Source organism: Bufo bufo, chromosome 1 (assembly GCF_905171765.1).
Source record: "Bufo bufo chromosome 1, aBufBuf1.1, whole genome shotgun sequence".
NCBI classification, from domain to species: domain Eukaryota; kingdom Metazoa; phylum Chordata; class Amphibia; order Anura; family Bufonidae; genus Bufo; species Bufo bufo.
Genome location: NC_053389.1, coordinates 625037087 through 625051677, shown reverse-complemented (window position 1 = coordinate 625051677; position 14591 = coordinate 625037087). Strand labels below are relative to the sequence as shown.

The 14591-nt window shown below is 43.2% G+C and overlaps 1 pseudogene; it reads left to right on the top strand.

Moving 5' to 3' along the window:
- The window catches only part of LOC120985721, a 193879-nt pseudogene extending 179755 nt beyond the window's left edge, over positions 1–14124 (top strand).
- Positions 14125–14591: the final 467 nt, after the last annotated feature.

The window sequence follows — 14591 nt, the reverse complement described above, 5'->3', positions numbered from 1 at the left end:
CCTAACACCCTGCACTGCAGCAGCTACACTATATCAGGATATAACCTACACTGACTATCTCCCAGTAACTAGCTGTATTATATATATAAGCTATCTAACTATCTATCTAATATAATGAGTGGAAAGCACAGAGCACAGCAATGACACTGCTGTCTCTCTAAGAACTTAAAAAAAAACTGTAGAAAATGGCTGCTGGGGAGGTTCTTATATAGTAAGGGGTAGGCAACTTTCCTATTGGTTGCTAGGGATGTTGCTAAGCTCAGACAAAGACATTGCAGCCTTCTCATTGACCCACAAGCAAGAAGCAGGGAGGGATCATGCGTTCAGATGAAAAAAAATCTAGAATATTCTAAAATATGAATATATATCACTATATTCTAAATATTTGCAAATTCCTGAAGTGCCAATATTTGCGATTAATATTCGCCCAACACTATTGAGGATTCAAGTGCACTATGGGTGGGGATGCACTGTCCAGTGCACCATAGTTCCGTCACTTTCATTGGCCAACGTCTTCTACTCTGCTTTAATTGACAGAGCCAGGCTTCCCCTGCATTATCACTCTGAAATCTCATCTTTGTTCAAACTCCAACGCATGTGCAGGACAAATCTTGGTTCTTGCCTGACATCTATGGAGTGTACTGAGCATGCACTAGTATTTGAACCATCAATGCAGGTGTGGGATTTCTGAGCCAGGAGCAATGAGGTGGTTACCTGAGCTTTATTAAGTTATGGCCTATCCTTTGCCTATCCGGCAATAGAACAACAACCAAACAGCTAAATGGCTGGACCCCCGCCAATCTCATGTTAGGGTGTAGCTTTTTCGCTGGGGTCAGCGCTGGAACTACACTGCTTTACCAACCATGCAGTGGGCAGTGGAGCAGTGATGTCACAGTGCCATTGGCTTCAATGGGAGAATCACTGCAGTGTGAGTGCTGTCCACAACATGGTTGATGGTGTTGTGTACCTTCAGCACTGACTTCTGGAGCTACGCCTGAACAGCTGATCAGTTGATCAGTGGGAGTGAGTGGGGTCAGACTCCCCAAAACGGCTAGTGATGGTGTATCTTGAGGGCAGCCCATCACTTTTTAAATTCCAGACAATCCATTCAAGATATATAAGAAAATGAACATATGTATATTAAATCTCCAGTCTTTTTGTATACATGTCCTCATGTCCCCAAATTCTAGGCCACACTTTGTGCCCCTCACAGTGCTATAGACCTTGCTCCTTAATGGTAATGCTGAGCAATGTACCTGCAGATATTATATTTAATCAGTTATCTATGTATTATAAAGTGCTACTTAATGTTAATAATAATGACTTGTGTAACTGAGGCTCAATGAAAAAAATAAAAATACACTATTTGGCTTTCGGGTGAAATTTATGGAAAACGTAAAATGTTCACATATTACAGATGCAAGAAAAAGTATATGAACCCTTTGGAATTATATGGATTTCTGCACAAATTGGTCATAAAATGTGATCTGATCTTTATCTAAGTCACAACAATAGACAATCACAGTCTGCTTAAACTAATGACACACAAAGAATTAAATGTTACCATGTTTTTATTGAACGCACCATGTAAACATTCACAGTGCAGGTGGAAAAAGTATGTGAACCCTTGGATTTGATAACTGGTTGAACCTCCTTTGGCAGCAATAACTTCAACCAAACGTTTCCTGTAGTTGCAGATCAGACGTGCACAACGGTCAGATTCTTGGGACGTCTGGTGTGAATCGCTTTCTTGAGGTCATGCCACAGCATCTCAATCAGGTTGAGGTCAGGACTGTGACTGGGCCACTCCAGAAGGCATATTTTCTTCTGTTTAAGTGATTCTGTTGTTGATTTACCTCTATGCTTTGGGTCGTTGTCCTGTTGCAACATCCATCTTCTGTTGAGCTTCAGCTGGTGGACAGATGGCCTTCTTCTGCAAAATGTCTTGATAAATTTGGGAATTCATTTTTCCTTCGATGATAGCAATCTGTCCAGTCCCTGACGCAGCAAAGCAGCCCCAAACCATGATGCCCCCACCACCATACTTCACAGTTGGGATGAGGTTTTGATGTTGGTGTGCTGTGCCTCTTTTTCTCCACACATAGTGTTGTGTGTTTCTTCCAAACAACTCAACTTTGGTTTCATCTGTCCACAGAATATTTTGCCAGTACTGCTGTGGAACATCCAGGTGCTCTTGTGCAAACTGTAAACGTGCAGCAATGTTTTTTTTGTGACATTTTATGACCAATTTGCGCCGAAATCCATATCATTCCAAAGGGTTCACATACTTTTTCTTGCAACTATATATATATCATGAAAGTAGAGCATTTAAGTAGAAGCATGCAATGGTGATTTCCTCACCTCAAACAACTTATTGAAACAAAAGCCACCAAAAAATTTCCATGTCTCAATAACTGGTCATGTGGCCTTGAGCATTAGAGATAAACAAATTTCTCAAAAATTCAATTCGGTCAGTTAGCTGAATTTTCCAAAATGATTTGATTCAATCTGAATTTATTCATGGCGAATCTCATTAAAAAACAGCTATTTCCTGGTTGCAGAGAGCCTGTATAGTGGTCTAGAACACTGTGCCTTGCAGAAACACACATAGCGAGTCTGCTGTAGTAGTGAAACAATACTGTGAGTCAGTATACTCAGATGACAGGCATCTCTCTTAGAATAACTGCACACTTCACTTATTTGGGCAGTTATGGACAGTGATGGCCAGTTTGCAGTGTTCGCCAACGAACACATGCGGGCTGCCATCTTAACCCACAAGTCCGGCGATGCACAGGTAAGCCCGGTGAACAGAGCCACTGAGGAAGAAGGAGGATAACCTTCGAAACGCGTCTGGCGTGGAGGAATTGAACCTGACAAAATACCGACTAGCTTTCAACTATAATAGCTTGATATTATTTGCTGGACTGAGAAAGCGCTTTCCAAGGATAAATGAACCGCGGCTTTCTTTGGACACAGTGCAGCGATCGACGGGTGAGATTTCACCACCTGTGCTGATCCAGACAGGTGGAATACCTATTCTAATCAAGGAAACCCAATGTGGACTTGTAGCGTGATACAGCAAGCGCTCCCGTTCACAGCCGGACTTGTAAAATTATAAAGATTAGTTTGTACAGCACCTTTATTCAGCAGTAAGGCAGCTTTTTAATTTGCTGCCCAAAGGCAAGTTTACCCTGAATCTACACCACGTGGGACGCCACGGTGGGAATAGCAGGACTGTACGTGAGTAACAAACCTAATACTGCTGCATCTATATGTACTGCTGCATAATCACCTTACCATATCTACTGCACTGCCACCGTTGAATCTAAAGTTCGTTTAACCAGATATCTGCTGGATTGCAACTGTGTGAAACCTAGTGTACTCCTAGGAATTGTGGGGATCTAATATTGAAATATAAAGTCGATTCCCAGGAGATTTGCTATAACACTACAGAAAGATTGAGCTTTAGGAATAGAACTACTAGTGGGACGAATTGTCCATTAAACATTGCCGAGTCTCCAGAGACACTATATTCTTTTACACGGATATTCAACACTGAAATGATTTGAGCACTGTTATATATATACATTGATATATTTATTTACAGGTATTATCACGCAATTCCACTATACATGTTATTGCTTTCTATCACTATTATATTATTACTATTGATTTTATGTCTTGTTAGCACTTGGCACCTACACTCACCTGTTAGATTATTATTATTATTTTGAATTGTATTTCATTTGTGGAGAATTACTCGGTATTTGCCACTGTTGCAACTAACAGAGGACAACAAGTCCGCTAGTCCATATATAGTCTGGATAGACTTTGTTTCACTCAAATTTTGCTGGACCGGGATCCCCGGGTTTCCAGCTTTTCCATCTATTAGTTATATCAGTGGACTGATATTTTTTATCTCATATTTTATTTGATATTTATTTTTTAATACCTATTTTGGGGTTAAGCTCTGTTTAGGTTATATATCATTATCTACTGTTATCCATTCGTATATATACATATACTGTTATTAATAAATTAGTGTCGCTTTGCTAACTTTGTGGACTAGGTATATGAGTGCCCATCCTTTTTATACTACAATTGTTCTTTGGTAATCAGGGTACGACATCTGTTTGGTGCACCTTGCCATCTTGAGCCAGAGGTGAGCCGTCCTTTACTTTCTTTATACAGGTAAGCCCCTACCTGTGCCTGCGCCGCGAGCCAGTCTGAAACAAATGTGGTTATCGGTAGCAGGCAGTTCCGAGAACAGCCGCCGGGGGCCTTCATCGGGCTGTTCTCGGAACTTCCTGCTCCCGGTGACCGCATTTGTTTCAGACCGGCTCGCGGCGCAGGCACAGGTAAGGGCATCGCCGGACTTGTGAGTTAAGATGGCAGCCCGCATGTGTTCGTTGGTAAACACTGCGAACTGGCCATCACTGGTTATAGAGCCAAAACGAACCAAATAACTCAAGTGTGAACTCAGCCTTACAGGTCAATGTTAGCAGCAGGTATAAAGAACCGCGCAGAGGCCCAAGATCCTACTATAGCATGAAAGAGCGCACTCCTTTCACACCATCGTCAGCTGATTCCACATAGATTTCTACAGAACCTGTTCTATTGAACGCTTATACAAGTAGAGCAGAGTGGAGAGGATGTCAGCAGTACGTTTGTGTTGACATCACTGATAATTTTGCCCTTCCTCTGATCCATCAGAACAATGACCTCCAAAAAACTGACCCTGTCTGTTGAGCATCCGCCTTCACTCAGTCAGCATTTGGTCAGTAACCTATCAGTATTGCTAAAGCTAAAACAAAAACCAGGAGTGGATTCAAAACAGAGATGACACGTGAATGGAATGTTTGCATGTCTTCTGTGTTTTGCACCCACTCCTGCTTTTGGCTACCAAATTATAAGCCAATTCTGATGCAAAATAAGGACCATGTCATGCAGGCCTTACAGCTGCTACATAGACAGGATCCGTTGTGCGTCTCATTTTTCCTTTCTTCTGACAGATCAGAAGAAGGGTCAAATAAATGATAATATCAACAGGGCAAAAAGGCAAAATAGTGGCCAAGTCATTGAGAGGTCCACATAGTGGCCAAATGACACAGTTTTGAGGTGGCAGCAGCATGAGGAGACAACAGAGTGGCACAGTGACAGAGTGGTGAGGTGGCAGCAGCATGAGGAAACTACAGAGTGGCCCAGTGACAGAGAGGTGAGGTGGCAGCAGCATAAGGAGACCACAGAGTGGCCCAGTGACAGAGTGGTGAGGTGGCAGCAGCATGAGGAGACCACAGATTAGGCCAGTGACAGAGTGGTGAGGTGGCAGCAGCATGAGGAGACCACAGAGTGGCTCAGTGACATAGTGGTGAGGTTGGAGCAGCATGAGGAGACCACAGAGTGGTAAGGTGGCAGCAGCATGAGGAGACCACAGAGTGGCCCAATGACATAGTGGTGAGGTAACAAAACCATGAGTAGAACACAGAGTGGCCCAGTGACAGAGTAGGGAGGTGGGGGGCAATACCAGTACCAGCTGAAGATGGTGGGTGTGGCATCAGGCGGGTGGCAGCATCAGAATAGTAGCTGAGGCAGGTATTCAGAATAAACAGGTCTCTTTTGACAAAGTTTAGGTGTGACACCATAGATGATCTAGTCTGATGCATCAGGCACTGGTCTTTGAAAATCCTGGATGATCCATGACTGATTCATCTTCACAAAGGTCAGTTTCTCCATATTTTGGGTTGACAGATGAGTTCTCTTTGGGGACACTTTGGCCCTAGCTGCACTAAAAACCTACTCTGATGTCACACTGCTGGCCGGGCAGGAAAGCTTGTCCAGGGCAAACTCGGCCGGTTGCGCCCACAAATCGAGTTTGGCTGCGCATTAGTCCAGGGGATCTTTGATGTGGGGTGGCAGGGTGCACTCCAAGTATGCCACAACCTGCTGGTCCAGGTTCTGCTCTATGTCTAGGTGCTGCTGGTGAGTAGTTTCTTCAGTAAGCGGGTGAAGAAAACTGCTCATCAGCGACTCTAGATTTCAGATGCTGCTGATGGAGCTAGTACTGCTAGTAGTTCAGTTTGTCCTCCCTCTCAGTAGGTGTAAATAAGGCCCCCATTTTGGACCGGTAACGAGGGTCTAACATGGTGGAGAGCCAGTAGTCATCCCTCTGCCGAATGGTGACAATTCGGCTGTCACTACGCAAGCAACTGAGCATGCATCGGGCCATTTGCGCATGTGACTCAGAGGGACTCCCTGCCTCCATCTCCACTGCATACTGCCACGGTGTGTCTGTGTCATCTGCCTCATTTTCCTCATCTCCCTGTAGCTCCTCCGGCAGCTCCTGCTCTTCCTCTCCTGTCACCTGTATAGAAAAACCAGCCATTTCTCTACGCATTGCTTGTGCTCAAATCTCCTCCTCTAGTTCAACCCCCACAGGGTTCATGTGGCTATGAGATGTAGTCGCCACGTCTCCTGTCCCCTGGCCAGCCAGATTTAGCAGCATCTGTTCCAGGTCATGAATCAGTGGAATGACGTTGTTCATTCCGTAGTCCTGGCGACTGACAAATAAAGTGGCCACCTCAAAGGGCCCGAGCAAACGGTAGGTGTCACGCACTGGCTAACATCGAAGTAACACAGAGGAGTACCTCTTTCCTCCTCCATCATCAAGAAATCATTTATGGCCTTTCTCTGTTCATATAATTGGTCCAACATATGAAGGGTGGAATTCCAACAGGTGTAAACGTCGCATATCAGCCTTTTGGGAGACGCTGTTCTGCCGCTGCAGCTCAAGGAGAGTGTGCTTTGCGGTGTACAAGTGGCTAAAGTGCATGCAAAGTTTCCTGGCCATTTTCAGGATGTCTTGCAGATGGGGTGAAGACTTTAGGAACCGCTTTACAACCAGATTGAACACGTGCGCCTTGTAAGGTGCATGGCTCAGCCCTCCTTAAAGCAGTGCCGACATCATGTTCTTCCCGTTGTCGGTCACCATGGTTCCAACTTAGAGTTGTCGAGAAGAAAGCCAGGATTCGATTTCTTGATGGACGCGGAGCAGTTCCTCCCCTATGTGACTCTGTTCGCCCAGGAAAACTAGGTGCAGAAAATAGCATGACACCACCGTGCCCTGCACATGTGGTATGCTGGAGGAGCACTGTGACTTGTCCCTGAAGTGGAGGTTGAGGGCATGGTGGAGGATAAGGAGGCAGAGGCGGACATTGTCGCAGGACCAACGGCGGAAGCGCCATCACCTGGCCAAGTTGCTGGTGTGGCTGGGCAGGAACCACATTTACCCAGTGGGCCGTAAAGGACTTATATTGTCCTTGACCATAGTTACAGCTCCACACATCGGCGCTGCCATGCACTTTGGCAGACACTGACAGGCTCAAGGACTGGCCCACCTTCTGTTTTACATATGTGTGCAGGGCTGGTACTGCCTTTTTGGCAAAGAAATAATGGCTTACGACTCTCCACAAGCCATCAGTTCTCTGAAAAGTGCAGAGTCCATCACTTGGAAAGTGAGGGACTGCAGCACCATCAACTTGGCCAGGAGCACGTTCAGCCTCTGCGCTGTTGGATGTGTGCACACATACTGTTGTCTCTTAGCAATCACTTTGGTGATCGACGGAATGACTGACAAGGTGTAGGAGGATGAGGAGTAGGAGCATCAGGACCAGCAGATGATGGAAAGGACAGACAGCTCCCTTCGGCTGAGGTGGTGGAGCCTTGACTGAATGAAATTGGGTGCGTGCCGCTGGGTGATGCAGACTGGACCACCACATCGAAGCCATGGTTCTCCCAGGCCACTTTATGGTGACGCTTCATGTGTTGACACAGGGCTGTGCCAACACTGGCACCCTGGCCACGCTTCACCTTCTGCCCACAAATTCGGCAAATGACCATGTTCACCTCCACCGGCAGCTTAACCAAAAATTGCTGCACTGCTGGCATTTTCCCCCCAAACACTTTGCGCTGACTGCCTGCTACCCCTGCCTCAGTGAACCCCTGCACCACTACTTTCCGGGCAGGTAGGCTCCTGCGAAGCAGGTGGTCTACCCCGGGCAGGTTTGGCTCCCGACCTCCCACTGCTGCCATCCTGCTGACCATGGCCACGCTACCACCCTGCTGGCTCAGCCGCCTCCTCACGCACTAGCTGCCACCCTCTTCTCCTGATGATGATGATGAAGCCCGTTCACTGATGTCCCCCTCAACGGTCTCAGGGCCAGGAGCCTGACCGCTTGCAACACCTGCTCCCACGTGACTCTCATCATCACTACTTGCCCACCTACCGGAGGAAGCAACGGATGTCTCCTACAGATCTTGGCTGGGCAGTAGCCGCTGACTGTACTCTAGTAGCTCGTCCTCGCTGCAAAGTGGAGCCGAGCCTACTGCATATAATACTTCTCTCGCTGAGGGAACAGAAAATGAGGCAGGTTGAGTACAGTTGGGGGCACAGGGCAAGCGTCGTGTCAGAGGAACCCACCGACTCTTGGCTGGGGTTGTCTGATGTCACTTGCGACAAAGTCGAAGACCGAGTCAACCATTCAAGCACGGCTGGGTTGCTGGTCAAGACATGACCGCTAGATGACACTGGGAGCTCAGTCCTCTCTCTGCGAATCCTGCTGCCACCCCCCTTCTTCTGCTGCTACTTCTGCCTGCAGAAACATTTTTGCCACTGCCCGTTCCTTTGAAGGGTCTGTCACCTGTCTGACATGCTGTGTAATAAAAGAATTAAATTAAAATAATACACAAAAGGCTGTAGTACAATGTAACTTCACCGCAAAAAGGCAATTAAGATGTATTCTTTTTCTGAATAATACACCACAAAAAAAGAAATATAACAATCACAATTCACTGCAGAACGGCTAAAAAAATGTACATATATTTCCTTTTTATACACAACGTAAATAGCTGTAGTACAAGGTAACTTCACCGCAGAACAGCAATTAAGACATGTATTTTTTCTGATTAATAACCCCCCCAAAAAAATATAACAATCACAACAATTCACAGCAGAACCGCTAATATATGGGACATACGTTTATTTCCTTTCAATGCACCCCGTAAATGGCTATAGTACAATGTAACTTCAGCGCAGAACGGCAATTAAGACATATTATTTTTCCTATTAATACACCCCCAAAAAAATTATATAACAATCACAATTCACTGCAGAAAGGCTAATAAGATGTACATATCTTTCCTATTAATACACCCCATAAATGACTGTTGTAGAATGTAACTTCACCGCTGAACGGCAATTATGACATATATTCTTTCTTTTTTTCTCTCCTATTTATACACCCCAAAAAAGTCAAACAATGTAAAATCAACGCAGAACGGCTAATAGGATGTACGTATCTTTCCTATTAATACACCCCATGAATGGCTGTAGTACAATGTAACTTCACCACTGAACGGCAATTATGACATATATTTTTTCCTATTTGTTTCCTATTAATACACTCCCCAAAAAAAGTAAAACAATGTGATTTCAACGCAGAATGCGTACGTATATTTCCTATTATACACCCCGTAAATGGCTGTATCACAGAGAACTTGCACCCCAATAGCAAGCAAGGTTTGCTGGAATTACTGATGTATCCTATAGTGCAAACAAGCTAAAAGCAGCAGTATAACTGCAATTTGGATCCCCAATTAGTGCAGCAGGGTGTAATAGAATCGCTCTTATTACCCAGGCTGTACATTCTCCTATTGCACCCTGTTCTCCTTTTATAGTGTAGATGATGCCTTCTTATCCTTTCCCTACACCTCAAATAATCTTGCCCTGAACTTCTAAATAGATTTTTCAGCACAATGAAGTCTTTCCTAGCACTGTCCCTAGCGCCTGCTGACGTCTCTCCTTGCACTAAGTACACTGGAAAAATCGGCAGAATCCAAGATGGCTGAGGCTATTTATAGGGATGTGACATCACAGGGGCTGTCTGGCTGCTGATTGGCTGCATGCATGGCATTGTGGGTGATCCCTCGTTCCCAGAGTTTGCTCCATATCCTAACACGTGCAGCAACCATTTTAGGAAAAATGAAAAATTACCATGAAGCACGAAGAAATTTGGCTTCAGTGCAAATCAAATTTTTCCTGAAATTCTGATCAAATTCCACTTCGTCAACTTCGATGCACTCATCTCTATTGATCATCATTTACAGCTCGACAACGTCTCATGCTGTTCACAAGTCGACTTATTGTCTGCTGAGGCATGGCATCCCACTCTTCTTGAAGGGCGGCTCTCAGGTCATTGAGGTTCTGGGGTACAAAATTACGAGCCTCTACACGACAACTCAACTGATCCCATAGGTTTTCAATGGGATTCAGGTCTGGAGAAAGTGAAGGCCACTCCATTTGAGGTACCCTAGTCTCCAGCAGCCATTCCCTAATGATGTGACCTCGATGAGCTGGCGCAATGTCCTCCATGAAGATGAAATTAGGCCTGTGTTGTTCATGCAGAGGCACAATGACTGGATTAATGATGTTATTCAAGTAGTATGGACTTGTCATTGTACCATTCACAAAGTGTAGGTTAGTTCTGTATTGATTAGACACACCTGCCCACATTGTAACACCACCACCACAACTAAAGGCTTATCTGGCAACAACAGTGGCTGATGCATAGCGCTCTTGACGTCTCCAACATTGTTGGCAGCCATCATTTCTGCTCAGCGTGAATCGACTTTCATCAGTGAACAGCACTGAGGCCCACTGGTCCCTCGTCCAGCGTAGATGCTCCCTGGCCCATGCAAGATGATGATGCCTGTGCCTGGTGGTGTGGTTAGGTACCCTTGTAGGTCATCTAGTACGCAAACCACGCTCATGTAAATGGATTCGAATAGTCTTACGTGACACTTGGGTGCCTCTCACCTCCCTTAAATGTGCCTGAAGTTGTGTAGCATTCATCATCTGGTTTCGTGGGGCATTGTTCACAATTAAGCTGTGATCAGGGTGGGATGTGGTCAAAGAAAGTCCACTTCTATGTCTTTCTGTGACTCCAGTCTCTCTGTATCCCTGTTGCAACCTGTGATGACACTCTGTGACACTCTAAGCTCAGTGGCCACTTCCGCCTGAGAGCATCATGCTTGAAGTCTCGCAATGGTGAGGTCCTGTTGATCAATTGTTAGGTTTCGTCTAGGTCTCATGATGTCAATATGTGAACAGCTTGATGAGGAGGACTGTTTAAATGCTAATTCTAATTGAAGCAGAAATTCTTTGGGCAAGAATTATGTATCAAACACCGGTTGTGAATTTTGCTGTTAAGCTCCATGTTAGAGAACAGCAAGTTGTGCAAAAATTACTGAAACATTGAACAGTTGGACATGTGCATTCAAAAGTTTACAGAAGGTCACATAAAGATCACCTGTAAAGGTTAGAGTGCATTTTAGGTTCATCTTGAAATTTCACCCACAATCCAAATATCCCTAACTTTTTTGTGAGTAGTATAATTTAAAAGGAAGGAAGAAATATATTTATATTTATATATATCTACACATACACTATTCATCATCTGAGATGTCGGTAAATGAGGGAAGAATATTGATCTACTTAAAAAGAACCAAATACACAAACACAAAAATGGTCTACTTATTGGAATTCCTGTCCAGTAGTGTACAAGTGCAGTGCTAATATCTATAAGTGATAAATATAAGGATCTAAAGCATTACTGGATAACTCTTCTAACAGTGTATTCAGGAAAGCATGTAAAGTTTTTATGTGTTTTACTTTCTGGTAAATAATATTGCATTATTTATTATTCACAGAAACAATGGTGGTAAAGGAAGCAAATGATATAAAATCGCCACAGCTAAACGTGCTTTATTAATGAAGAAATATATGATTCAGAAACTGTTTGCCAGTCATCCTAAACAAATAAGAAGACTGAAGTAGCTTCCATCAATCTAATGCACCGTGACAAATCTGGTGGCTTTGTGCCTAGGTGATCACTGGTAGCACTGCACATCTACTAACATTACACACTACTATTTTACTTTCCATGTTATTTGTTTCAATTACTTCCTAATCACCACTTGTATAAATAAAATGGAATCATTAAACAGAAGTAATGGGGGTCTATTGACAGGAACACCATACTGGAATAATGATACCATATTTTTTAAACCGGTATTCAATATGATGATCGCCCCAGTGACATTAGTCATGTCAGTGTTGGGAATTATTGGAAATGGTATTGTGATCTGGTATCTCTCATTTAAGATTAGGAAAACCAATTCATCCATCTATATCTTTAACCTTGCTGTGGCTGATGCAGCATTTATGCTATTTATGTTAGTTATTCAAATTTTTTCATTGGTTTTTGCCGTGATACCGCACTTGGAACCACAATATGAGGATGAACATGTTATTAACTTGGTAGGGGTAATAACTCTAGCTTGTTTCTTTGTCTACAACACTAGCCTGTGTCTTCTAGCAGCTATAAGTATAGAGAGATGTCTAGCTGTTGTCTTTCCCATATGGTATCACTGTAACAGACCTAGGCACACATCCTCAATTGTATGTGCTCTTATATGGATCACTTCTTGTACTCTTAGCGCACTCGAGTTTGCATTTTGTTATAGTATTATCTACAATAGTAGAGGTATACTTAGGGAGTCCAGTCAGGAATGCAAAATTATCTTCATTATTATTTGTAGTTTTAGTTTTGCAATTTTTATACCTTCCATGACAGTTTCAAGTTTTATTCTGCTTGTCAAAGTACGGACAAGTTCTCATCAACGACAACCAAACAAGTTATATGCGGTCATCACACTTAGTCTTTTTTTTCCTTGTGTTTGGAATGCCCATGAGAGTGTTATTGCTTGCATGGTACAAGCACCATACCATGCCATCCTTCCCCATTATGGACCTTTGTCTGTTTTGTGCGATCAACAGTACCATAAACCCAATTGTTTATTTCATGGTAGGGCGCCATGGCCAAAATGGAAAAATTACACTCCTGTCAATTCTTCAGGCAGTTTTTCGAGATGATTCGAATCAGTTAAGAAGGGAACAAAGAAAGCCAACACAAGAGACCGTAACATGACTATTTCATCTTATGATGGACTGCATATACTGTAAAATGACAACAAATTGTATAATTGTATTTAATATTAAATGTATTAATTGTTTTAATTAAAATCTATAGTGTTAACAGTTCAACTGACAAGGCTTTGTTCACATCTGTGCTGCATTCACATTTCTGTTGCAGATTCCATTAATCATGATGCACCATTTTTCCCGTAAAATGCTAGGCCCTCTGCCAGAAACCTGGAAGACCTTATTATAGTCTGTATGATTTGCTTAGCTCTGTTTTTGCCAGTCAGGCACTGGAACTGGGGCTTCTGTTACTTTTATTGTACTGCTACTATAATGAACCAGAGCAACAGAACCAAAAGTGCAGATGTTCCAGTGATCAGTTTTAGGAGACAACTTGTTGTTGGGGTGTATTAGGAATTGGCCATAATATATAATGAAGGCTGAAAGTGGAATTCCGATTTCCTATCCTCAGGATAGGTCATCAATTTCAGATTGATGGAGGTCCAACTTAGCTGTCGCATTCAAGTTAATGGGATAGATAGATGTAATTACACTGCACCACCACTACAATATAGACAACAAGCAGGTAAACATTAAAAAGAAAGCACCTTTTGCAGTAGTGTCACAGCCCCTCCAAACAACTGATTGACAGAGGTGCTGAGAGTCAGACCTCCACCAGTCTGATACTGATGACCTATCCTGAGAATACCACAGTCTCTGATCATATAGAGGCTTAACACAACATATAATCAATATAATCACAGAGTAATCATTATTTAAATTGATATATAAAGATAGACCCATGGATAATGCACCAAAGGTCATAACTATAATTATTGTATTACAAATGTCACTGATACAGTAGAACAGATACTTTTACAAAACATAGAATTTGATGTCCTTATTGGGCTTGTCTCACTACACCAAATGACATTTATCATGTAGACAACGTTAACACAAGGCACTTACTAATGTATTGTGATTGTCGATATTGCCTCCTTTGCTGACTTGATTAATTTTTCCATCACTAGTGTTGAGAGAATCAAAGTAAAATGAATTGAATTGAGTCTGAATTTCAGGGAAAATTTGATTTGTCACGAATCAAAATTTCCTTGTGGTTACATAGTAACATAGTAACATAGTACATAAGGCCGAAAAAAGACATTTGTCCATCCAGTTCGGCCTGTCATCCTACAAGTTGATCCAGAGGAAGGCAAAAAAAAAAAAAAACCCTGTGAGGTTCATATTAACAAATCATTTTTTTTTTTCTAAATTGGCTGCTACATGTGTTACAAAGCCCGGGAGCACAAGATCACCCATAATGTCGGGTAGCCAGCAAATCAGCAGATTGCGATCCCCGGGAGCCCTATAAAAGCCTCATCCCGCCCCATCTCTACCATTTTACTGTCAGATGAGCATAGGGACAGACATGCCAAGGGATAGGGACAGTGGTTAACAAATCTTTTAATTGTACAATAGGATAGGAACAGTGCAGGGACACTGTAGGGAGATCATATGGAGAGAATTTACACACTGTAGGAGAGCATAGGGAGAC